Genomic DNA, 25,461 nt, shown 5'->3' with positions numbered 1-25,461 from the left:
GTGCTGACGGGAACTGCGTTTTCGTTGACGCAGCGCTACGCCACTTGAGGGGGTGGATTAACAGTGTCGACTTCTGGATCGATTAAACGGGTCTTCACTGACCGCCCAATCGATCCAGATAAGTCGATCTGACAGTGGCGACTTTGCCACCGTCAGTGTAGATGTACCCTGAGCCAAACATTTGTAACACAACATTGAGCTGGTTAGGCAAGAGAAGTAACTAACAGAAAATAAATTGGGATTGGGATGAGTTCAAGAGCTAGGGAATTCATTTATTTTGTAGGAAAAAAAAAATCCTAGTTGGGTTTTTGTGCAGAAAGTAAACTTTTGACAGCTAGAACCATGAGTATTGAGAGGAGACAGACCTTTTGCAGCTAGAGTCCTGAGTGGAGAGAGCAGAACACGTCTGTTTTACAGGTCTAAGTCCTCATCTTACTCCCATTAAATAGGATATTTTTCATTAACTTCAACTGGAGTTGGCTCAGTCCTCCTTCTTATATGTGCTTGCATCTTTTCCTGTCACTAGAGAAATGGGGACCTACTTCCTAGGCATAGTTTTTTCCTTTCTGAGCTCCTGTTGAACCATTCCTTCCAAATGTTAGCTAGTTTTATGCCCCTGCTATCCAGGCATCAAGAAAACTAGTAATTAAGACTATGGTATTAACTCCTTGCTTGACAGATTCTGTTGGCACAGAGTCCAAATGTACTTTAAATTTGCATCTGTTAGTTGAAAAGCACAAGAGTTTTAGAAGTCATATAAAATAGAAACAAGAGTGTTTAATATTAGAACTTAATCATTTGCATCTTCAGCTATTTCTACTTTATTTTGGTGTACGTAACAGGGCTGTCATATGCCTTTCTTTCTAATTAGTCTACTTCATTAATAGAGGTAGGTGGACATTTTGAGGAGGAATTTGTGAGCTACACGAGAAGATTGCAAGATCAAGTGATCCCAGCTGACCCTGGACTTTTTAAATTTAGCTGTACACCAGTACTAACTTTACTAACTTACAAAAATGTATGCCCTGTTCTGTTTTACACAGGTTCTTATTCCACTCTCATCATTCTAGTATCTGAGCAACTTCTATTAGTGCATTAAGTGATGTCACAATTATTTGTCATGTATTTGTTGTCTCATCCTCTCTCCATAATAAGTGTATGCTGTGCAGAGTTTTGTTTGGGATTTAAAAAAAAGTCTATATTAGAAAAGGCAAGGTCAAAGAAGTGAGACTTGCACTTAGAACAGAAGGTGGTGAATTTTGTGGTGGTCTTTAGTTCCTGGGAGAATATATTCCGCAGACTTGGGCCAACCTCCGAGACAGCTTTGTCTCTTGTGTCCTATTGGAGTCAACACGACTATTCACAAGCCTAAACTTAAGCATGTGTGTAAATCTTTGCAGGATCAGAATAATAGATCATAGGCAGTTCATAAAGCTCCGTTCTTAAGGTAATATGACTACAAACAGTTGCTCTGGGCTAACACCTGACATGTAAGTTTCAAATATAGGTGTGTAAAGTCAAGCACTAAAATAAAAATGGTCCTGTTTCAGCTCACAATAGCACCTCTGTTTGAAAATATTGATCTTTGTTTTCCTTCATTTAAAAAGTTTCTTTATTTTGTTTTTTAAAAACAGAATGTTGTACAGTTCTAATCCAGGTGCACTATATGCAAAAACAAATAAAAAGCATTTTTGCTGCAGATGGAGAGTAACTTTTCAATGTATACTTAACTGACACTGTACTTTGTACTGTTAGTCATAATACAGATATGTCATATGAGAGGTCATGTGGTGCACAGATGTTGCAAGAGTATATAAACATTGAAAGAGACCATCCCTATCCTTAGGGCTTACAATCTAAAGGTACGTCTACACTGCGCACTGTTCATAGTGGCATGTAGAACACAAATATATTACATGGCCCCCTAGCACAGGTATAAATAGCAATGTAGATGATGATGCACTGCTAAGGCGAGTAAAGGCATGCCTAAACTCTGGAATATGTATCCTATCTGGCTTTCTCTGTCTATGGCCAAGCAGTGCCTCCCCTGCTATTTTTGGCTGTGTAGTGTCCTGCTGCAGAGCCTTTCCCCACCACAGGGAGCTGCTAGAGCCTTTCCATGCCACGGGGAAAGACTGGCAGCGGGGAAAGGCTATGGGCGCTCCCTGCTGCAGGGAAAGGCTGGGAGCGTTTCGCTACTGCCTCCCTCCTGCCAGAGCCTTTCACTGACATGTAGCTACTTTGCAGTGTGGACGCAGTCCGCTTTTCAGTGCGGCAGGTAGCTACCCATACCCTATTTGTCGCCATCAGGGGTATACAGTGTAACCATTTACTTAGGGTGTGTTCAAGGCACAATCAGCTCAAATTCTAATGCGAATGTTACCTCTAACGTCCCTCTGTCCACACAGAAATATCTAGTTCATGTTAAGTGGTGCTTTAAGCTCGGGCCAGCTGGCCCATCGGGGTGTTGAGTTGAAGCTCAAGTGCTGCTATTAATGTAGTAGGGATGCAACAGCTCATCAGCAACTAATCCAGTTGCTTTGCCAATCTAGTCACTCTGTGCTGCTCATCTAATCACTGTGTATCTTCGGTGGCATATTGAATCTTGGTTGCACTCATTCAAGCTAGGCTTGCTCAAGTGTAGTAACTTGAGTGTACTTAACTCGAGCTAACTATTGGTAGTGAAGACAAGCTCTAACAGACAGAAACAGATGAAGGAAAGTGTAAGGAACATAACATACAAGCAAATGTGTATGATGAGGGATTGGCACAGTTCTCTTAGGTTTATTTAAATTGGGTCTATAGGAGGAAGGGGTAATTGTAATATTTATAAATAAAGGAAGTTTAGAGTTCTGTCTCTAGTTGAGCAGCATGCATATGTAAGGTGCCCAAATAGCGTGTGTTCCTTCACACCATACTACACATGTTATAATAGTAGAGGGGAAATGGAGTTAGCTGAGAGTGCAATCGTAGGCTTAAATATGATCATCTTTGGCTTATGGGTTTAAGTCAGTCATAGAGTTTCTTTACCTTTTTTAACTGTGTCTTTGTGAGCATAAATTACTGGTTCACTGCTTAAAAAAACCACGTGGTTAAGGCCAACAGGAGATTATTTGGGGGTGATGCTACCCATCCACTGCTGCTTTATTAACATTTAAGTGATGGTGGATTAGTCAGCTTGTATATCTTGTATATCTGATCAGATTGACTGAAAACCCTTTTCCCTCTCAGTATATTTATTTCCTCAACATGTATTCTTTTTGCCAATTGTTCAACTAATTCTTTTACAGATATTATTGATTTCCGAATGACATTTCCATTTCTTTTTCCAATTATTGTGTCCTATATATTGACTCTTAACTACAGTAATAACTCATCTGTTTTCTTTATCCACTGAATATATTAATTTTAGTATGTACTGATTATTTCTTTCATTATAAATAAGAGAACTGGAGCTGGACCATTGACTGCTTTACACTGTATTAGATATTACATAGTATTTTCGATATTAAGCCTGGTGCGTCCACAAAATATATATTGTTTCCTGATAGCCTGATTAAAGTTTATTAGAAGTTCAATACCCATTAAACTATAGATCAGCTCCACATTGAATGATATCAAGATGGGAATCTCACATATTGCATAGACCAAGTTGTGAGTGTGGTTGGTTGGTTTGTTTTAGTATGAAGCAAAACAGCGAGAGTCCTGTGCCACCTTAAAGACTAACAAATTTATTTGGGCATAAGCTTTCATGGGCAGAAACACACTTTGTCGGATGCAAGTATTAAATAAAACCCAGTTAGCAGAGTTCTTTTCTTGACCCATCCTCATAGTTTCTACATTTTTTTCTTATTTCATTTTATTGGCTCTTTTGTATAATTAAAGATCTATTTTAATGAGATATAAAACCAAGGTTCTGACCATGTGATCAATAAATATCCCAAAGAATTTCACAAACCCTGGGACTTAGACCACTACCTAGATCACTTTTCAGTGCATGGCTAATTTAATTCCATTTACCTAAAAATCCTGTCACTTCAAAATACCATTCCCTAAAATGTTTAGTTTTGCTAGTGCTGTGCTTTTAAAATGGTTGCCATTTCTTACCCAGAGTTGGCTGCATTTTGGTGATGAAAGCAATATTTCCTACAGGAATATGATTTGCAGTTTTTTGAACAGATATCCTGCTTACAAAAGGCGCTATATAAATCAGTTGTTAATGGTATTGATTCAATGTGCTGTTCATTCAGTCACGGAAGAAACAAGTACCTAGCTGGCCCCTTTATCTTCATTTATATTATGTCTTTATTGAGGGCTAGATTCTGCATCCTTGTTAATAATGAATCACTGAAATCAATGGGATTATATGCAGAATAAGGTACTATTCAATATACTGGCCAGAGAATCTGGCCTATAGATTGTGAATTCTTTTTAAGCGTCACCCTGAAATCAATAGGCAGTCACTGCAGCTCCTTTGAATGATAAGAAAGAAAAATAACTGAGCTCTCATATTCATTGTTGTCTATCTTTTTGCTTTGGTATTTGGTAAAGTTATCTCTGTACAGAAATCAGAAAAGGCCATAATCCTGGTTAGTTTTGTTTCTATTCTACTGTAAAGATCGCTAGTGGGACGTCTAAATGTCCACTCAATATAAGTCCGCCATACAAGTTTTCCCTCTCGTGCTGCACTTTTTTCTATAAAGGGAATAACCTCAGCTTCATCCCTCTATTACCAGGGTGTTTGGTTTGGGAAAGATGTATTTGATGTGGTGCTTCATTACTGACAACACTTTTGCAGTGTGGACTTAAAGTTCTTTCTTCAGTGCCACCCATGGATTCAACAACAGAGACGAGATAGGTGAAATCACTAACTATCCCTTCCTGCTGATTGCCCACTAAGATGTTAGAGCACACAGCATGTTCAAAATCACCAACCAGAAGAATTTTGGTTTTACCTCAATTCATTTTCAGGCTGACTTTTGCTGCTGAGCTTTCCAGGACTTTGTGACAAAATTAGCACTTGTCTTTTAAGTGCTTCATCTAGCTCGACCTCTTTTCTATCACAGGCCATTAAATTTCAACCAGATACCTCTATATTAAGCCCAAAGACTTATACTAAAGCATCGCAGTGCTCATGAGACTAAGCTGCTTGCCACATGCAGAGAAACAGGGTAGACCAAGATGCCACCGATGCCCAAGGCCCTCGCAGTGGCAGGGAATTGATTAGATGAGAGAGACCCTGGTGATCCCAGTAGGTGAAGAATATCATGTGCTGTAGAGGAAGGAACCTCCACTCCCCCAAGGTGCCTCCCGAAGTGACAAGGGGGAGAATCTCTTGCTGGTCCCAAATCGAGTGATCAGTAGGACCCTAAGTCTGTGAACAAGACAAACCAGCCAGGCATCTAGAAAGAGGATACTCTGTACAACCTCAGAGTACTTGTCCACACTGTCCAGTGTTCTGTCTCTAGCTACAGCCAATTTTTGGTGCTTCAGAGGAAGGTGTACCTCTCCTCCAACCCCCTCATCCCATACGAAAGAATACAACTAACCAATTGTGCATGGGGGGCGGTATTCCTTCCTGACCCCTTCAGGCAACCAGCTGAAGCCTGGAAGCATGACATTTCATTATAATCATTATCTTACTGCAAAGCAGATTTTTGTGTCCCCCCACTCACCCCTCCAATAATTTATTTAAAAAAAAAACATTTAAAAAATATTTTCCATTTAAAAAAACCTACTAAAATCTTCTCCAAAAGCCATAATATAAAATTATTTCATAGCAGGTAAGTACATATACAGAAATGTGCACACAGATACTATATATACTGCTACCTTTAAAATTCTCTGTACAAAGATAACAAGGTCTGTTTTCAGCTCTGGATACCCATGCACAGTTTCCATTGATGAAAACAGCTGGAAGATAATAGCAAAAGCTGTTCAAAGGCAAGTTCCTTAGGTTACATTATATGCTGTGATAAGGAAGACATCAGTAGCATTTCGTTGTTAATTATGAATAAAGACGTAACATTTTCCAACATCACAATCTTCAATTTTAAGTGTTTATTTTAGGGATTAAACAGGGAAAGGTTTGGATGCAGGCCAATGTTAATGGTATGAATGTTTTATAACTTATTACAGCATCCAAGTTTGAAAGCCAAAAGGATTAGTATAAACCTTCCAATATTTGTAGAGCAAATCCAAATGTTCTTACAAGTTTTGGAGTTACCTAACTCTCTAGCTGTATACATTTTTCCATTATTCATTACTTTCATGGGACAAATAAATTGAATATATCATCAGATTAGAGGGCGGTATTTGAGTCCTAATGGATTGTTTAGAGTTGAGATTTATGTAAGTTTTAGCACCATGCAGCTTTTTTTTTTCTTTTTTTTTTTTAAATTGTATGTTATGACAAGATGTTCTCTTTGCCCTGGAAAGTTGAGAGTAATTTGAAGTATTAGGTTTGTAAATAATGGAACATGGTATGAGTTTTGGATTAACATATTAAGATATGTTTTAATGATGCATATAGATACACAAAACCAAGGCATCACTGCGGAGGAAATTTGATTACACAAGCCATGGTATAGCACAGCTAAAAATCCATATTTTTTTAAAGTTGTAAATGCAAAAGAAGCTAAGAGCAGTAATATTTTTAAGCAGCTGGACTTGAATTGCTGCACAGCATGTGTTACTGCGTAAAGTATTGTTTATCAAGCTTATTTTATTTAGGCATAATTTTAAACTACTGGCTAGACATGCCATTTAATACGTAAATTCTCTTTTATTTCAATACAGAATAAGTAATTAGCAGTTCATCTGTTCGTATAACCAGCCAGTTTATATTTTATGTTGCCAGCTGGTTTGAGATATGTGGAAACCACAGACAAAGGCATCTTGGGCATAATACATTAAAAATAGTTTTTTTATCTACTGACGCATGAATTTAAACTGGTCAGAAAATAGAAGAGTCTAAATAATGTATGGAATTATTCTCTGCAAACACCAGTAACACATTTTAAAATACTTTTAAAACTGAAAAACCATTAAAATTAGAAAAACAAAAAGGGACAAAAGCATTTTGTTACATTTCAGCAAATGAGGGAGTTTTCAGTATCAGAAATAGAACATTCCGTTACTTGACTATGTGATTTTACCAAATCTCTTAACTGTATTTTCAAGGTCCTGGGTTGGTGGTGCTTGTGTTAGTGTGTCTGCTGTCTTTCATTTATTTTTACCATGTCAGCTTTTATCATTAACAAATAGGCTCACAGACTCACTTGTGTCCCAGCAGGATTTCAGATTATTCTTCAAATTACAGCAATTTGTCATGGTGTCAGTGTTTTTAACCTATAACCCTAGGTTACCAAGAGTGTTTGCACAGCCTAGATTTCACATACTGTAGATTCAATATATATATATATAGTGAATATAAACAGTTCTGATAACATCGTGAATTCAAAGTTAAGGGTCAGAGTCTAGCCTTAACTTGCTGTGAATCCACCCCCAATTTGCTCTGTTGCTTAGAGAATGCAGTATTTCTAGCACATACTGTGACATCATGTACTGACCATAAAACATGGAATGCTAAAGCAGAGTTGAGTGAATTAAAGACAGAGACATTGATTTAAGGAGTGGTCTTTATTGATATCTGCACATTTTCCTTATTTTTAAAGGGTATTATGGTAGTATTAAATAAAAAAAAAAGGTAAAGAGTTCATAATAAAAGAAATCATATACTTCCATACATCTTTGTACAAAGTATGCCTTGTGAAGTGTCATTTGAAAACTCATAGTTTGCTGGTCAGTATTGTCTTGATAAAATATGTGTCGCAACATTGTATGTAAAGGTATAGGATTCCACTGTATGATGTTATTAACACATGTTCCAAACCACAGTCCTGCCCAAACAGAAGTTGGCAAACAGGTCTGTCTCAAACAAAAGAATGTGTGCTCTACTTTGTTTACAGTTAAGCAGTAAACAGAGTCCTCAGATGGGAAGGGGAACAAAAAAAGCTCAAACAGGTGATAGAACAGCATCCTTCCCTATAGATTTTCTGTATCCCAGCTGGAAATTTTTCCCAAAGGGGGGACAGGACTATAAAAAGGAGGAGCAGACACCCCAAAAGGATCCCTCCCTTCCTCTCTGCCTATGGCATTCATGGATTCATAGCTTTTGAAGGACAAAGAAAGCAGATTGGACTGGGGAAAGGATCCTGACTGAAAGAACTTCAGTCAGGGCAGGTTTACATTTTAAAATAAAAGAAAACAATGCAGCTGCATTGCTGTAGGACTTCAGTGAAGATGCTACTATGCCGATAGGAGAGCTTCTCCCATCAGTATAGTTAATCCATCTCCACAAGAGGCAGTAGCTGTGTGTAGATTTTTCACACCCCACCAGTATGATGTAATTATACCAATGTAAGTTTGTAGTATAAACTGGCCTCAGTAAGAATGCTAAAATGTGGCGAGAAAGCCTTGCTCTGAATTGAACATGGTTTATTAAGTTAGGCATCAGTTGCATTTTCATCCTTATTTTTCAGATAACCATTTCTGACTATTGAGACTCATCACTTTTTTCACTTAAAATCTCTCTCTTTGTAGTTGATAAACTTGTTTTATTGTTTTATCTAAACCAGTGCATCTAGATTGAAGTATTTAGGGAAACTTCATTTGAGGTAACAAGATCTGTGCATGTTATTTCCACTGATGAAATAACTGACCTATACAAATTTGTATTGTCCAGGGGAGGGCTGGGCAACACAGGACATAGGTTTCAGGGGGTAAATCTGTCACTGAGTGTTTTGGGATCACCCTGCAGTTTAATTCAGGCCAGCAAAAGCCAATGTGAAGCTGGTAGGCTGCAGCATGCACACACAGACATAGCTGGGAGTGACTTACTGGAGCAGCTGGAGGCTACTAGTGAGCCATCTAGACTGGAGGCAATAGCAGCAAAGCAGTGTAAAGGGCACCCGGGGTGAGAGGGCTGGAGTGAAGCAACTATTAAACAAGCTAGATTGTATCCTGGGTATGTCACACATTTCCCCCAAAAACTAGTAAGGGTCACATTTTCCCAGGTATGTACCACTCCTGGAGTTCTAGGGCCAGGTTTGTTCTGGAGTCCCTGATCCTGTCAGGTGCTGTGTGCCTGTCACTGTGATATCAGTGCAACTTGAGGGCTCTCACCACCTCACAGACTTGAGCTTTCACATTCAAACTCTGTCACAGGGTTGTGATGACATCACAGACCATAATAGTAAGTGAAGCTCGGGTGATTTGCTGGTATAATCTGAGTTTACAGATTGTAGACTCTCAAATGTATGTATATTTTATAGAGATCTTGTGAAAAATGTGATCACATTTAATGCTCAGGAATTTGCTAAAAAACTGCCAGCTCTAATAACAATTTAGGTCTGCTGAAAGGCTGTAATACTGCGGAAAACCACTAGAAGCACTTTATCTCCATATGAGGGTTAGGACTTTCTCAGATGTCTTTTTTTAAACTGTACCTTTGAGGTATTTTTTAATTTCCTGATTGTTTATACATTTCTTAGTTGTGGTTATTTTATGTGTTTTTCTTAAGTATTGATAGTATTTATAATCAATGACAGCAGACAATTATTTGCAGGGGTTGAAATTACTTTTGTTTATTTAGAAGGCTGGGATTTTGGGATTCATGTCCTGTTACCAAAGTTCTGTGCTCATGGAAGTACTAATAATAATTAGTAATCCCCCACTTTCTTCCATTCTTCCCTCTGTCTTGTGTCCAATCAGTCTTGCTTACTTGGTCTTTCTTCCATGCTATTTCTAATTTATCATCTTTCCCCCCTCACTCCTCTTCTTCTTGGCTCCTTATTTTACCCCTTGCATTGTTGCACCATCTGTGTTTTTTGGGTGTATTCTCATCTCCATTCCTAATGTCTGGAGCAATGATTGGACTCCTTCACAATCTCTCCTCGTCTTTTCCTGCAACTGAAATAGGATCCTTCTCATGGTCCTGCCCTTCCCAATTATTGTAGTGACATAGGATAGAGAAGCTGTCCAAAAGCTGCTTAGTGATTGGACACTTACTTAGCTGTCATTGCATCTTTATTCCTATACTTGGTGTAAGATGAGTGACATGGGTCCTAACTCAGCAAAGCACTCAACCATGTCTTTCACTTTAAGCATGTGAATAGTTCCACTGAAATCAGTGCTATGATGGATCAGGGCTATAGAGGTCAAAGTAGGGGAACCAAAAGCAGCTCATCTGATGAGAGTAAATCTGGGTTTCATAGTGGTTTGAGAGCTTGTTTTCACCCTACTGTTCATCCTAACTCGACATCTGTCAGTGATGGTCTAGGTATACTTAATCCTGCCTCAGCCTCTTGAGGTCACTTCCTGCCCTATAGTCTATGATTCTGTGACAACTAATGGTGTGCGACAATGATATTTTATGGCAAAATTGTGTGTATGTGGCACAGTTGCATTCTGGAATTCTGGATTATTTTTTGGCTGATAAATTTTGTTTTTATGGAAAATCTTTGACATGGCCAGTTTCACTGGAAAATATGGAAATAACAAACTATTTTTTGCATGTTTTAGTGTGAAAAGCAATTTTTGTCCAAACAGAATTTTTAATTTCAAAATGGTGAAACTGTTGAGATTTTTGCTTTAAAAAAAGAGAGACCATTTGAGTGGAAATCTGTTAACTTTCATGCAAAAATGATATTGATTTTCACAGGTTTGTCATGAAACAGACCATTTTCACATTTGAAACTAGCTTTCAGAAGTTACTCAGCGTAAAGAGGAGTAATAATAAATAGAAAAGACAGACTGAGATATTAGTAAAATATCTACGTTGTTTTGGTCCAGAAGGTGCAGAAAACAGTGAATCAAATCCAAAGAATTTATCATTGCATGAAACTGTTCTCTTAGGGGCAGGAGGAATTCTTTCTTTTAATTCTTTTTATTACCATCAGTAAAATAAAATTTTAATACATTAGATGTTTCAGATAAAATTACAGAATTAATGTGGCTGATACATGAAGTTACTATGTTTGCATTAAAAAGCAGGTTCCATTAGCTCTAAAATTCCAGCAAATTCTGTTGATTTATAACTGTTGCTAAGTAACTAGGTTCCCTGTAGCTTAGTGATGTAAAAAAAAAAAAGACTCTGTAGCTTTTAAAGATAAAACCACAATATTTTAATTCAGTTTGCAAAGATGAAGATTTTGTAGCTTTAAGTGATTTTTTTTTTTTTGGTAAATCAAGGAAGACGGAGTGGGAAAAACCTCTCCCCAAATCCCCTATATTATCGGTTCAATTGACAGTGTTCACAGCTTGTGAATGGCACCTCTATAGCTATTAATTTGAGCAAGCTTGATTGTGAATGAGTGCACTCAATGAATAATCAAATTTTAGCTACAATGTCAACAAAGAACTTGTTTTTCAAGTTAAACTGTCTGCTTCAATTGCTACTTTATTTACCAATATATTGTTAGTTACAATTGCTTCCTTTGAAAACGGTAATGAATTGAATTAAATGACTGGTTTAATACACTGGCTGGGCTTTTATTAGACTTGAAAAGCCTGTTTTCATTAATTACTTCAGCCCAAATGAATGTTAAATTTCTTGTTTCGTTATAAATTCCAGGGAAGAGTTAAGGAACATTTGTTAATTAGCACCTGGAGAAATTATAGGAAGTAAAGATAGTAGATTTGCTATTAAAGGATTGTTTAGACAGTATTCTATCTAGTGTAGTTTTAAATGACTCAAGCCAAAGGGGTTTATTCCATTTCCTTTTTGGAGACTATTCCACATTGCAATACTTTGGCTAAAATTTTCAGAAGTGCTAAGTGACTTTAGAAGGTAGGACATAGGTGCCTAAGTTACTTAATACTTTTGAAAATTATACCACTCACTATTAGTAAATTTCATAATATACAACCTAATATTTTATATTGTTTAATGTCTTCCTATTAATTCCTAGTTATTCCCTTTTAAACCACTCAAAACAATTAATCATTCCTGCATGTTTATTATTATGTTCCTCTGAAATACTCATAGAAGGTTAATATGAGTCATCGTTTGCCCAAGCCAAATGTATTTTGATCTTTTGCTCTTATCTTATAAATCATTCCTTCCAACTCCTAATAATTTTTTGTCGCATTTTTTAAGTCTAAGTGCTCTTTTTGGTACTGACCTGACCAGAAATGAACACAGTATTTAGGCGGTTTCCATTTTACTGCAACATAATTGGACACTTCCCCATGTGAATCTTGACATTTTTTTTCTGACCTATTATCTTGCACACACTCATATAGTTTACTGCCCTCTCTCACTGCTAGTATCCTTCAACATTTGTGCTTCCCAAGCACTGTATTTTCCACCCACTGAATGTCTGTATTGTGGTTTATTTTCTGCCAGGTTTTAATTGCTTTTTATCTGCTTGTATTTAATTTTAACTTGCATTTCACAGGTGAATATCATCTTTTAGATTATAAACTCTTTGGGGGCAGGGGTTGTCATTTCTTATATGTTTGTACAGTACCTAACACAAGGGGAGCCAAACTGGTTGAGACCTTTAGACACTACTGTAATATAAATATTTAATACTAATAATTTTAATATCAAGATAGTTTGGGAGATAAATTAACTTATTAAACCCCTTGTTTTGTCCATATGGCTTGAGGTGTTTCTACTTGAGAGATTGCCTCCTCCTTCACGCCACTTGTGATCTGTGGAAGTGCTTGATTGAGTTGATTCTCCCTCAGTATAAAAGAGAAAATGGTCCCTTGGCTCTGGAACAGGCTTCCTTTTCTGGTCCACAGTAATTTGGCTCTGTTGCCTATCAGGCAAGAGCTGCAGTGTAGGGTGAGGTTTCATGGAGTTGATCTGTGTATGAGGGAGGGGAGTTTTGTGTTCTGCTGACTGTTTAATTTTATTTCTGTTTTGCACATTTATGGCAGGGACATCTGGAGTCTGGCATAGGCACCTCTTTTTATTTTTATATACAAACCTAAGTAAATAATAAATGTGTTTTTGTTTTCTTTAGCTTGATATAGAAGGGAGAAGTATTTAACCGCTCTTAGTGATGTAAATTAATACCTAAGAACAAATAACTTACAGTATACCTATCTGAATTAAGATATTGACTAAGGGAAGGAATTGGGATAGATGTCCTGTCAAAGTCCCCATGAGGATAAATTGTTTCCCTGCGGTCCTAAGCAAAGTGTAGTCAACTGAGCTTAGTTCCCTTTAAAGTTGTTTTCTTTGCATGGCTGTGAGCAGAATGTAAAGAGAACAATACATTATCCTGTTTATTGATTTTGCTAAATAGACTTGGTGCTTGCTAGAAATTTCCCTGAAAGTTTTGCTAAATTAGCAAAACATGTATCAGAGGTTGCTTTTTAATCTGAACACTGAGCTAATCTGCTAATTTAAAATTTTCAAATTAATATTGCTAAATTAAAAGAAACTGTAATAGTAATGCTTTTTATCTTGTTAATATCTAAATAACTCTCCAAGAGTTTGGATATTTTACTATGATATGTTGCATTATTTGAAAGGGTTTCCCCTTTTTTCACGTTGCTTGCTCTGACATGATCATTTTTGCAGAAATCATGTTACTTCTGCTGCTATGTTTTTTCAAAATCTTCTCCTTTCTTTTCATCTCTAGAGTCCCCACTTCTCACCAGCCTAGTCCTTCTAAAATGCTATAGCTAAAATAACTTTCCTATCCCACTGCTCCAACCATGTCACTCCCCCACATCTGTGCTCTCTGAGGCCCTGATTCAGGATAGTACTTAAAAACATTCTTGAGTCTATTTCCATCCCTATTCAGGAAAGCACTTAAGCTTGTGCTTTCCTGGATAGGAGCCTGCATTCTTTTCACTGGCTTTCTCTCTCTCTTTCCCTATATAGAGCTCAAAAGTGCATCACAGCTCTACCATTGCATACATCTCTGTTCTCATTGCCTCCTTCATGTCACCCCTGACTTATGCTTCACTCAGTCTCCTCTTCTGAGGATTCAGTTTGTCTCCAGCTACTTATACATATACATGAAAAAGGCTCCCTTTTTTTCATAAATCAAACTTTGACTCCTTTATTAAAATTCTGTTCTTTCACCTAGCTTTCTAAAGCCAGTCTTCTCTCCAGCCACACCAACTCCCAACCTCACACCTGATCATTAATTGTTTGCCTCCTATCTGCCTACATTTAATAGCAAGCTACTTGGGGCAGGACTCTTGTTAGACTGTTGCTTTTGTACTTGCTCTCTCGTAGGGTTTTTGAGTGATTGGTACTCCAGTCTTTGTCTGGAAACCGTCCCTGGTAGTATGCCAGAAGTACCAGAGCTGAGAGGCAAGTGCTGTAGGCCATTCAGTGGCTAATGCTCTGTTGGCCCTTACACTTCCAGCCAACAGTTTTGCACAGCACACTCCACCCTGCCACTCTTCCTAAATTGCTATAGAATTTCTTGTTTTCATGACCTACAGCCTCCTCAGCCGGGCTGTAAATCCACCTCTGCTGACCCATTACTGCTAAGCAGAGTAATCAGTTTGAAGCGCCATGGAGAGCTTTGATGCTGTGTAAATGGTTAACAGTACTATAATAATGACATTACATTTAAAAAATGCTCAGATCTTACAATATTAGGGTTGCATTCAAAGGCTTAAACTTCAGCCTTCGCGACACTGTGGAGGCCAGCTGCAGTAGAACATGGTGGTGAAGTGCTGACTTTCTAAGGGGAACTCACATGGGATTTCATCTCAGTTATCACTTCAAAGAGAAGGCATCTGATATGTTGGGCAGTGCTGTGCAGGAGTATTCGGCCTGACATACCAGGTATGTGAGGCAGCACCTTAATGCTTGATGAAATATTCATTGAATGGCAGTATGAAGTATCAAAAGTAATGGAAGGTGAATTAAATTTGCAGACCAAAATAGGAATCTTCCTTTGAGCATTCAGAGGGGCAAGACCAAATAACAGCCTCTTCCTCTTTCTTCCTTGGTGGATTTATTTTCCATTAGAAAAATTGCTGGAAGATTAAGAGCTTTGGTTGATGAAGGAAAAAGGTAATGGTGAGGACCAATCCAAGATGGAGGAGTACTGTATAAAGGAACCCTCTGGCCCAAAGTACTCTTAGTACCTCTTGCCAAAGCAACTGGAGTAATCTGCCCCCTCTCACCCTATCTCAGCTGCTGTGTACTGACAATGAGGTAGTATCAGTAAGTAATGGCTCCGTGTAACCCTTTGAAATTTTTGTCTTTTAACTAACATGGAGCTGCACAAAACTTGGCAGCCATGCTTCATGTGTGAGATTTCTTGATGGTGAGAAATAGTCACTGATTTCTCCCTCAGAGGCCTACAGAGCAGTTGCAGCAGCAGCAGAGATATGTGTGGTGGGAAGGGACAGGAACATATTCCCCATACTCTTCAGAAACTGTGAGTGTGAGGGAGGGGGCAGAGCATTGGGGAAGCCACTAGGGAACAAGGTATTGAGGGGAGGCAGAGTCTGCCATGGGATAGGTAATGCTAGGGAAATAGTCTGGAGTCTAGAAGAGAGATTGTTTGGAAGTATGGGTGTAGGAGGGGAGAGCCTGTTGGGGCAATGGAAGAGCCTTGTTTAGCCTGAGGGAGTTGTGATAGGTGGGCTGGTAAAAAGCCTGGAGTGCTTTTGAGGATGTGGGACAGTTTCCCTGTTTCTGCCTCCCTCCTCTTTCAGTCTCTCACTTCCATTCAGTCCACCTTCTCAGCCCCCCATTCTTTTTCTTGATTCTCTCTCCCCTTCACAATTGCTACTTCTGCCTCCTCCCTCAGGCTCCAAGCTGGCCTGGCACTAGTTGGAGGAGCAAAGAAAAGAAAGGGAGAGAGGGTGTCTGAAAGCAGGCACCAGAGAGGCCTCCAGTAGCTGGGAATGGAACAGTATTGACAGTTAACCATATGCTAATATACTTGTAGAGCTACCCATAAAACAAGAAATAACCCTTTCAATAACCATAACAACTTTCCCCATAGATAAAATGGGACAAAATGGGTTTTATCAGTTCACCCCTGCAAGAAATATGGTGTGAAGTTCTGTGTAGCAGAGATCCTTCACAGAACTTGCACATTGGGGGGCAGGGAGGGTGGGCTTAAGATGTCTTAAGCCTGTGATGGGATGTCCACCCCACACTGGTATGCAAGGGGTTAATAAATCCCTGGGGAGATGGCACGGGAAGCAGCCAATGGAAGAGGGGCTGTGAGGAATAGCCAATCAGGGCCCAGCAGGTCCGTATAAAAGGGAGCTGCAGGGCAGAGTAGTCCAGTTGCTGCTGGGGCCGAGGAATAAGAACTGTGACCTTGCAGGGCTGAGAGAACCGTAAGCACCTTGGACAGAGCAGTGGCTGGCTCCTGGACTGAGCAGCTGAGTGCCTGGAGGTGAGGGTGAAGAAGGTGCTGGGGCCATGGGGAAGTGGTCCAGCAAAATAGAGCAGCAATGACAAAAGTTACAGAGGAGCAGCAGAAGGCTGCTATTCACAGGGTCCCCGGATGGGGCCCAGAGTGGTGGGCAGACCTGGGCTTCCCCCACTCGCCACTGGGGAAGTGGCTGGACTGGTGGACAGAGATACCTCCCTTCCAGATGGGGGAAACACAGGGGACAACCCAGCCAGAAGGCTGAGTTGAGAAGAGGACGCTGCAGTTCTAGAAGCTGAGAAAGGAGCCGTAGGCAGGAGCAGAGACAGAGTGCTGGTGTGCAGACCGTGGATGTGGGCATTGGCCTCGAGCTAATCCCCAGCATGACCAGGAGGAGGTGCCAGTCTGGTGGAGGGTGGTGCGCATTGTGACAAAGCCTCTCTTGTGCTCTCCTGATCCTGGGATGTTCTGGGTCCTGGAGTAGGCTGCTTCTGTGCTTTAAACAGTTCTGGGATCCTCTCTAAGTTACGGCAGCCTCATAGGGCTGCCCTATGGGTTGCAGCATGACTAAGAGACGGTGCTGTGCAGCATGCGGCAGCCCTGACATGCCCTCCCATTGCCTCTACCAAAACTTGCAAGTCATTGGGAGCCCTACAGATGTCTACTGCAGTGCCTGCATTGCAGGAATTCTCTCCTGGCTGGAATCAAGGCATTTAGAGGATCCTTATGCCACTTGGCCCTTTTACATAACATAAAGGGGCCAGAATGGTGGTGAGGATCCTCCCATGGACTTTGCAGTATGCCAAGAAGGTTAATAAATCTGAGCTCTAATACCTTGATTAATAGTTTCTGTAGTGAGTGACTGTCAGTGAAGGAGGTCATACTAAATTTTATCTGAGTGGAGTATTGTTTCTGAAGTGAATGTAACAAAAATCCAGGCACTCTGCTCTGACTCTGGAATGCCATCTTTGCCCCAGAGGTGCCCGTTATTCAGGGAGGTGGGACACAAGTGATGAAGAGTGGCGTGTACTATCTTTGTGTAATTTCTCTGGTTCTAGAAACGTTCCAGAGGGGTAGCTGTGTTAGTCTGTATACAGCAAAAACAACGAGAGTCCTGTAGCACTTTAAAGACTAACAAATTTAACTTCTGCAGGCAGAAGCTTTCGTGGGCTGTAACCCACTTCGTCAGATGTCTTCTGGTTCTAGAAGAATCCTTAGCTTCCCTTTCAGCAGAGCTTTCCACTTGCTGTATGGTGCCTCAGGAACACTAAGGGTTGTGCCCAAAATGTTGTATTCTGGTGTATGCATAAAAGCAAACGTGATGTTGGGGTTGGCATACGTCTTCCATTTCCAGTGGATGTACAGTAGTGCACATGACACATTAGATGTACTGCCCTGGGGACTGAAGTCCTCCCATGATTTATCAAGCTTATTCAGTTTGTCCCATCAGTGTGCCACAACCGTGACCTCAGTCTGTGTACTACACCTTCAATTACAAGACTTTGCTTTTGAAGGAGAACTTTATTTATTCTTTGAATCCTAAGCTTTATTGGGAGCTTCTTGCAGGCTGAATCCTCCTTGTTCCTCTTGTTAACACAGCAGCACTTGTTGGTCATAGGCCTCTGTCAAGGCCCACTCCAAGTGCCCCCACCTTATTTTTAAAGGGACAGGTACTATTTTTCTCGTTCCATAATTTGTATAGATATTAACAAAAATAATAAATACAAAAAATACAAATACAACAATAAAATATTCAAACAAAATTATTACAGAATCTAAACAATCTGAACCCATTTCTAAAACTTTATTCGAGGGAATCTCACACCTGCTCATTTGGTCCTTGGTCTGTTTGCTGAGACTGTTAAACAAAGGTGCCAACAGAGGTGGATATTTTTGTTATGTGGATGCCACGCTGCATGTAAATGGCAATGACATGATAGATAAAACTATCTGCATAGCTGGCTGAGAGCAGGAGGTTGAAGAAGAAGTCACATGTCAGATCAGTCTTGCATCAATGGCATTTCAACATCTTCAGAGGCTTCTGTTTGGGTGGCAGGCTGTCTGTGTGACAACCTAAATTACGTATGTAATGAGGTGACTGGCTCTGTGGATGTGAGGAAAGCGGTGGACATGATATACCTTGACTTTAGCAAAGCTTTTGATATAGTCTCCCACAGTGTTCTTATCAGCAAGTTAAAGAAGTATAGGTTGGATGAATGGTCTATAAAATGGATAGAGAACTGGCTAGATCATCGGGCTCAATGGGTAGTGATCAATGTCTCCATGATTAGCCGGCAGCTGGTCACAAAGCCATCAAGCTAAATGAGTGGGAGAGAAGACCATTCAACAATCATTTTGGGGGAAAGAATCTGATCCCTGGTCCCTAGGAAGCCTTCTTGGCTCTTGAGGCGGAGACAATGGTCTTTGAGTAAAAGAAAGGGAGCAAAAAAGACATTTGAATTATCTGTCACAATGGTTCTCAATCTATTTACCATTGTGGGCTGCATATGCAGCAATCCGTGTTACGTGGGCGGCTTCCACACAATATATTTACTACCTGTATGGCCCTGAGGATGTCACATGAGCCGCAGCTGTGTGCTGATTGAGCCACAAGGTGGGCCGTGGGTTGAGAACCACTGACCTGTCAACAGGGACATAAGAGGATAGCACCCATTGAGCTTATGAAAGCTGTATCCTCTTGGCCTGAAAGGCAAGAGCTGCTGGAAACTTGATGTAAGTCAGAAACCTGCTTAGACAAAGATTGTAACTTGATAAAATTAAGTTTTAGTCACTAGAAAACGTGTTTTTGGTTTTGTTTGTAACAACACCTGTCTCGATTCTTGCTTAGTATCACATAAATACCTGTTCTTTATTAATATATTCATTCTTGTTTTATTACAAAACCATCTCACCATTAACAGTGAACAGTGAGTACTCAGCTAACCTAGTAAGCTACACTGTGTACACTGTCTCTTCGGAGGCAGCAAACTTAATAACTTCTGTGGGTGTGAGAGGGAGTGGACACTGCAGAGAGATGTCTCTGGGGAGCTCAGGAATTGGTGTTTACTACGTGTTACCTGCAAAACAAGGTTTAGACTGACAGAGTCCTGAAGAGTTCGCTGGCAAGGCAGACAGTCTGGTGTGTCAGGGAACTGACATACAGCATAGCAGCAGCAAAGCTCACCCCTTCAGTAACATGATAGCTCACAGTTCTGGGTGTCCTGAGAAGGCATCACATTCATGTCTCCAAACCCAGGAAACTCATAGTTAAGGCTGTCATCCTCTCCATAACACACATTTTTGTCTGTACAGTGGCATGTGATCTTTAAAAAAAGCATTTTATTAACCCAATAAGCTGTTGGAATTTCTGGCAACCTTAGAGAAAGGTACAGTAGTTGTTCCTACCTTCCAATAGTCAGGAGCCTCTATGTGGGCTGAGGGAAAGAGAAAATTCCTTCTGACCTCCAGCAGCCAGAGGGATGCAGGGTAGCATTGCACCGGCTAGCTAGAAACTGATATGGAAGATGGAACTTTAAGCAAGTTCCAGGGACAGCAGCTTGGGAGGAGCTCCAGTAAGACTCTCCCCCTTGCCTAGTAGAAAGAGTGGGGAGAGATAGTTGTCTCACGGGGGCATGCCTCAACAGCTGGCTCCTTATTTTTCATATCTACCTTTGCTTATTATTGTTGCAATTATTAGTATTACCATTGTTATTTATTTATATTTCAGTAGGATGCAGAGGCCCCAACTTAGATCAGGGTCTCCTTGCACTAGGTGTTTTACTGGCTCCATCAGTTTTTCTCCATTATTTTTTCTCATCGGCTTCAAAAGCTTTGCATTGCATCTCTCCAGCTAAAGGCTGGATATGGGTCTGGCTTTGGTATGATCCCCAACAGTTCTGAGAATTGCCCAGTTGGGCTTACTTGTAAATATGTGGTGTTCCCTCTTTTGATGCTGAGCATGTTCTCTTCATACTCCTGCTAGTCAAGGGAGCAAAAATTGGGTTTAGGGTTTGAACTCTGATCCCTTGTGTTCCACTACTGTTATATTGCTGGGTTGGCACTAGCAGTGGAATTTGAACAGCAGAGGTAGGGTGAAGATACAACCATTGTACAATACAGTGTTCTAAGAATCCTTATGAAACGTTCAGTGGAAAAAATATAGTAAGTATGCTGAGGAATTTTTTTCCCCAATCTAAATTACTTGATAAAGTTTAATTATTGCTTTCTGAAGCTGAGCGGAATTAGTTCTGTTACCATGTCTTTCTCTGGAGTATCTGGGCTAAGTATAAATGATCATGATTTTCTACTTGTCATTAATGTAAATATGATCAGTAATTTGTTGACAGGATTTATTTTAAGGTTGAAGCCATGTTGATAGCATGAAGAGAATATCTTCAATTTTTCTGCGAGGCTTCCCAAGTGTACTTGTTAAGTTTCCCCAGCTTGTTGGACTATATAGCAATGTATTTTATTTTAGACATTCCTGATAATCCAATTGAATGAAAAATGCAAAGCAGGATGTATAATGAAGCATGAAAAGGTTTGGAGCTTGCAGTTGCTAATTAGAACAGCCATGGAGACATAACACTGACACAAAAATTATTCTTTTCTCCATTTCAGGATCATAGTCAACTTTTTTCTCATTGCTGACCTCTTTTTATGCTCCCCCTGTCATTTATACTTGGACACATTTTTGGCAGTCATTACTTGTTTTTCTTTTAAGGCTAAGCTATTAAGGAAAAAAGGAGAAATTGCATGGCAGTACTGAATATTATAAGTATGGCTATAATTTTTACCACCAATATCTGCACGCCAAAGGCCACTGCACAAGAAAATAAAGAACCATTTGCAAGTATGTGGGCGTTTGTGTTATTCTTAGTTTATAATAAAAACTCTTGTGACATGCCCATCATAGTAGCAAAACTATTAGGTCAATTTTTCTCCCAGATACAAAGCATCTACTGCCATGTGCAGAGGACTTCAGAAAAAGTGATACAAGAGAGAAGCATTTATTGTCACTCTTGTTTTAATTACCTTTAAGATAAATTCAATTATAGGAGAAAAGTGAACATAGGGATTTCCACAGAAAGACCCTGAACCCTGAAAAAGTCCCTGCTACAAAAAGTTGAGTGAGTCTGGAGGCAAAGCTGGGCAGTATCCGTTTCTCACAGTATAATTTCCTGCTGCTTTACTCATTTAAATCAGAGATGCAGTCACTAAACTCCAGAAGATCTGAAGAGGTCCATATATGACTGTACAGTACAACATCATTTATATGAAATGATTCAGGACATAAAAAGAAGTCTGAATAATTAGCTATTGGCCAAATTGGGGGAGATTTTTGGTAAGGAATTTGCATCCTACTACATAAGCTCGATGTGGATAAAAGGAAAGAGCATCTGAATTTTATATATCCCCATTAAATCTGGGATAAGTATAAATATTTTTACTGTGCTTTTGTAACTGTGGCTCTAATTGTATATTTTGTCCTACTTTGTTACAAATTATGAAGAAAAAATGTGCATTGACCCTGATGCATTTTACAGTTGTTTAGAATATTGGTAAAGGGTTACTGTGATGAGCACAGTATAAAATCCTAGAGGGATGGATAAATATTTGATGAATTAAGATTTTTAGAAATATTCTACTTTTGTTATCATTTGAAGAGCTTCCAGCTAAATATTTTTATTCAACAAGTTGCTTTGCACTGCTTATTCTTCTCAACGTTGATGAACAGATGTGTGGGTAAATACCATTGAACTTTGAAAATTTGAAGGGAAATTTATGACTGTCCTGTAAATTGAACTAATGTGTTCAAGTAGAAGAAATGATTTGTATGTGAAAAGATTGTCAGCCCAAAGAGGATATTTAGGATCCAGATGCTCTTTCCTTTGCCTGATATCAAAGTTTAATTGCTCTAACGATGATTAGATTGGGAAATTTGGAGTCATCTAGTGCAATGGGACTTGGGGAACAGATGATGCACTATTTCAAATGTTTGGAGTTCAAATCTTTCAGGGCCATATCCTGACATCAGTTTCTAACAAAACTCCTGTTCACTTTAATGGGACTTCTATGTATGTGGCATTGTAGTAATATATGGCTCTCAGTAAACCATAGCCCATTAGGGAGAAAATATCTACAAGAAGGGTACAGCCATGTCTTTTGTCTGTCTCTGTCTCTCTCAGCTCACTCCCAACCTTTGCTTCCTTCACTCCTGCTCTCATGTTGCAGGGCATCTCTGGTGGAAATCCCATGATCAGGCTGATTTTCAGCACTACAAATTAATTCTCCCCTTCTTCAGTTCCGTCATCTTCCTAGCTAAACAACTCTACTTCTGCAGCTTAATTGAATCCTATAGTCTTACTCCCAGCTGTCTTTTCAACATGTATGACTTACTCCTCAACTCTCCCCATCTCCTGCCTTTCTCTGCACAGGATCTCAGTGATTTCTTCCAAGAGAAAATTGACAAAGTATGACATGACCTTCTGCCTCCACTCACTCACCTTTCTTTCTCTTCCAACAACTCTCTCCTTCTCCCCTGTCACAGTTGCAGAGGTTTCTCCTTTGTTCTCCTTCTCTGATCCCATTCCATCCAACAAGATCCAGTGGTTGGAAGTTGAAGCTAGAAAAATTCAGCCTGGAAAGAAGGTATATATTTTTAACAGTGAGGGTAAATAAAACACTGGAACAATTTACCAAGGATTATGGTGGATTCTCCATCACTGGCAATATCTAAATCAAGGCTGGATGTTTTTCTAATAGATGGGCTCTAGTTCAAACAAGAATTGTTTTGGGGAATTTCTATGGCCTCTGTTTATTCAGGATGTCAGACTAGTTACAATAGTTCCTTCTTGCCTTAGAATCTGTGAATGAATCTACTGCATGAAACATAAGTCACCTGCCTTCGCTTTCAAGGCCCTTCATATCCTATCCCCATCCTACTTATTATCTATCATTCCCTATCAAGATGCTGATTGCTGATTCTAGTTGTATGATGACACCATCATCCATCACCTATTTGCTGTATTTTCGAACAAGCACCTTCATGCTTTCTCCTATGTCATCTCTCAGGTTTGGGAGGAGCTCCTCGTAAACATCCATAATGTTACCTCAGTATACTCCTTCAAAAGCCTCCTTAAAACTCTCCTTTGCCTTGATGTCACAAAAAACTTGACAACAGGCTGTTGGTATGCTGAGATGACTACCTATCATACTGACCAATATTGTCTCATTGTTTCCTTTTACTCCCTGTCTGTATCTATTGTCTCTTTTTTTAGATTGTAGGCTCTTTGGAGCAGGGACCATCTTTTTGTGCTATGTTTGTACAGTGCCTAGCACAAAGGCATGACTAGGACTTGTTGAAAAAGTTCATGCAAGGTGCTACGGCAGGGGTCGGCAACCTTTCAGAAATGGCGTGCCAAATCTTTATTCATTCAATCTAATTTAGAGTTTTGTGTGCCAGTAATACATGTTAACATTTATAAGGTCTCCCCTCCTGGCCTGCCCCTTCCCATCCCCATCCCTCTTCCATATGACGTGGCCCAGCGCCCTGGCCAGGAGCCATTTCCAGCCCCAGGCAGGGCCACACAGTGACTGCTCCCCCCCTCCTGACTCCACCCCCTCCCACGTGACGTGGACCCAGCACCCTGGCCAGGAGCTGCTCCTGGCCCCAAGCAGCACTGTGGTGGCCACTTCCCCCTCCCGGCCCTACCCCCGCCCACGGGACGTGGGCCCAATGCTCTGGTCAGGAGTCGCTCCCGGCCCCAAGCAGCACTGCGCGGCAGCCGGTCACCCCTTCTGGCCCTGCCCTTCTCCCACATGCCGTGGGCCCCCGGCGCCCTGGCTAGGAGCTGCTCCCGGCACCACCAAAAATTATAAACAACCCTGGTGCCAATGGCAAGGTGAGTGCCACTCAAAATCATCTCGCGTGCCAAAGGTTGCTGACGCCTGCGTTACAGTAATACAAATAATATGCATATCTTTTTTTATTTGTGCCTGCCCACCAGAAATTGTTTGTTTGTCACATATCTTATGACCAGTTCAAATGATACAGATTATCAATGGGATTTTGTCCCATTTTAAATTATTCAGCTGTTTAGCAGCAAACTTCTGTTGTATCACACATTTGACAGGGACTACAAATTTAGGGCTAAATCCTGTTCAGTTTCCTCACATGTATGGACTCACAAAGTCAATGGGAGTACTCAAGTTTGTGGGATTAGAAGGATCTGGTAACTAAAAACTGTGAGAAATGGGGTTAAGCTTTAACTGACCAAGATACAATGCCTCAGGATGTGGCTTGCACACCATGCAAATTCCAACAGTGAGGAGAGAAATAAGTTATCTCAAGACCAGAGCAGTTTTAAATGTAGCTTACAGTCAAAACTCTCAGAAGAATGAGAAGACCTTTAATTTAACTTTTGATGCATAAGGGCAGGAACCCACTATGATATACTAACGTGGAAATTTAATAGGCTGTAGAAGCAATGACCACATGAGTTACAGAAGACTGGAGGGAGTTGTGAAGAGAATGGCCTGTAAGCTTTTTTATAAGAATTTTTATCTTGTTTTTATGACTATTTTTCACATTTCAAAAATAATTTTAGCTAGTTTTCCATATCTGTTTCCTGTATTTTCATGGGCATAGTGGATATAAATTCTTTATTAATGTTCCTCTTTAACTGTGTTGTTTAAAGGAGCTCACTCATGGCACCTCTGTGGTACCAACAGGCCTCTATTTTGAGCAATGCTTTGTTTGCTCCTGATTAACTGGATAAACAGGAAATTGTATGAATTTTATATCTAGGCTGTGTAAAGTTTTAGCCCCATAAAAGTCAGTGACTAACATCTCATTGACTTCCATGTGCCAGAATTTAGACCCAAGTGTCTAAAGATGGAAGTGGGAAGGTCTTCTTGTTTTAAGTTAGGCTATGTCTTCACTGACAGCGGCAAATTTGCCGCCGTCAGATAGACTTCTCTGGAATGACTGAGCGGTCAGTGAAGACCTGCTCATTCGATCCAGAAATCGACATATTAAGACCACCTCCTCAAGTAGCGTAGCACTTTGTCGACGGGAACG

General features: G+C 40.0%; 1 protein-coding gene across 2 annotated transcripts in view; it reads left to right on the top strand.

Moving 5' to 3' along the window:
• PPP2R2C (protein phosphatase 2 regulatory subunit Bgamma) overlaps nucleotides 1-25,461 on the top strand; it is a 267,835-nt gene that overhangs the window by 51,677 nt on the left and 190,697 nt on the right. The gene's annotated exons all lie outside the window — the stretch shown is intronic.

The sequence above is a fragment of the Emydura macquarii genome, unplaced genomic scaffold, assembly GCF_026122565.2.
Source record: "Emydura macquarii macquarii isolate MOO-44397 ecotype Brisbane River unplaced genomic scaffold, CSIRO-AGI_Emac_v2 contig_1768, whole genome shotgun sequence".
Classification (NCBI taxonomy): domain Eukaryota; kingdom Metazoa; phylum Chordata; order Testudines; family Chelidae; genus Emydura; species Emydura macquarii.
This window is presented reverse-complemented; position numbering and strand designations above follow the sequence as displayed.